This window comes from Orycteropus afer, unplaced genomic scaffold, assembly GCF_000298275.1.
Source record: "Orycteropus afer afer isolate SDZICR_OR568_19922 unplaced genomic scaffold, OryAfe1.0 scaffold01216, whole genome shotgun sequence".
Lineage (NCBI taxonomy): Eukaryota > Metazoa > Chordata > Mammalia > Tubulidentata > Orycteropodidae > Orycteropus > Orycteropus afer.
Genome location: NW_006922803.1, coordinates 168,721 through 170,554, shown reverse-complemented (window position 1 = coordinate 170,554; position 1,834 = coordinate 168,721). Strand labels below are relative to the sequence as shown.

The window sequence follows — 1,834 nt, the reverse complement described above, 5'->3', positions numbered from 1 at the left end:
ATTGTTCCTTCTGTGGACTTGTTGAAATTTGGAGTTATCCTTGTCAATCAACATTTTTTAGCCCTGTGTCTCTACAGTGGTTGTGTGCAGAGACAGATGAATAACACAGAAACAATGAGAAAAGAGTTCTGAGTAGTACAGCGCCTGGGTTAGTACAACTGAGTAATACTGCTGAAGGGGCTGGGGTATTGGAATCTCAAGTGTGTATAATTGTAAATTTGCATTGTTTACTTATGAATTTCTTAAGTTTAAAGTACAGACACTGTACTGGGTACCTGGTCACTTATTTATCATTACTACTTTCTTTTTTGCAAAAGCTAAAATACATGGAGCCACGGAATCTAACAGGTGTCTCAGAATTCTTTCTTCTGGGAGTTTCTGAGGATTCAGAACTTCAGTCTCTGCTCTTTGGGTTGTTCCTGTCCATGTACCTGATCACTCTTTCTGGGAACCTGCTCATCCTCCTGGCTGTCAGCTCAGATCCCACCTCCACACACCCATGTACTTCTTCCTCTCCAACCTGTCCTTGGCTGACATTGGTTTCATCTCCACCACCGTCCCAAAGATGCTGGTGAACATACAGACGCAGAGAAAATCCATCACTTATGTGCACTGCCTAACACAAATGTCCTTCTTTTTTCTCTTTGGATGTCTGGACAGTCTGTTCCTCACTGTGATGGCCTATGACCGACTTGTGGCCATCTGCTACCCTCTGCACTACACAGTCATCATGAACCCCCGCCTCTGTGGCTTGCTGGTTTTGGTATCTATTTTCATTAGCCTCTTCTACTCCCAGATGCCAGTTTCATTGGTGTCACAGGTTACATTCTGCACTGATGTGGAAATCCCTAGTTTTTTCTGTGACCTTCCTCAACTCTTTAAGCTTGCCTGTTCTGACATCTCCACTGACACATATTAGTATATTGTATTTTTGCCATCTTTGGTGGTATTCCACTCTCTGGAATCCTTTTCTCTTATACACAAATTATTTCCTCCATTCTGAGAGTCTCATCTTCAGGTGGGAAATATAAAGCCTTTTCCACCTGTGGCTCCCACCTGTCAGTTGTCTGTTTATTCTATGGAACAAGCCTTGGTGTGCACTTCAGTTCAGATATCTCATCATTTAGCAAGAGGGGTGTTGTGGCCTCAGTGCTCTACACTGTGGTCACCCCCATGCTGAACCCTTTCATCTACAGTCTGAGGAACACGGACATCAAGAAGGCACTGTGGAGGTTCCTCAGCAGAACAGCCAAAGCTTAACAATTGTGACAATTTTTTTTTATGTGTCTGTTGAAAAAGATGACAGAACTTAACATATTACAACCTGAAATCATGTCTCTCAGGGTACATAAGTTTTGTAGGTCTGATGGGCTCCAATCTTGGGTTTTCTATGTGAACATTGCTTCCTTTACCATGTCTTTGATACAATTTTGGGAGCATTCTGGAATAGGTCAATCTGCATGATCAAATCCCCTTAGAGCTACAGAGACTTCCATAGCTTGCCGTATATGGTCCAAGCTTCCTGGTAAAATGCACCACTCTAGTGTTATGTACTTATGATTTTCATCCTTTACCATAATACTTATCTCTTATCCAAACTATTTTAGTATCTAACAGAAGTGCATATGCCAGCTGTAATTGGGAATGCATGTCACCAGTCCCAGGAGCTCTGGTAGCATAGTGGCTAAAGCACTTGACTGCTAACCAGAAGGCTGGCGGTTCAAACCCACCAGCCACTCCTCGGAAAGAAGGTTGGGCAATCCTGCTTCCGTAGTGATACTGCCTCGGAAACCCAAGGAGGGGTCGCTATGAGTCGGGGCCGACTCGACGGCAC

The 1,834-nt window shown here is 43.7% G+C and overlaps 1 pseudogene; it reads left to right on the top strand.

The window, feature by feature from the left end:
• The first annotated feature begins 284 nt into the window (after positions 1–284).
• Positions 285–1,260, top strand: LOC103213023 (annotated as a pseudogene).
• The last annotated feature ends 574 nt before the right edge of the window (positions 1,261–1,834 follow it).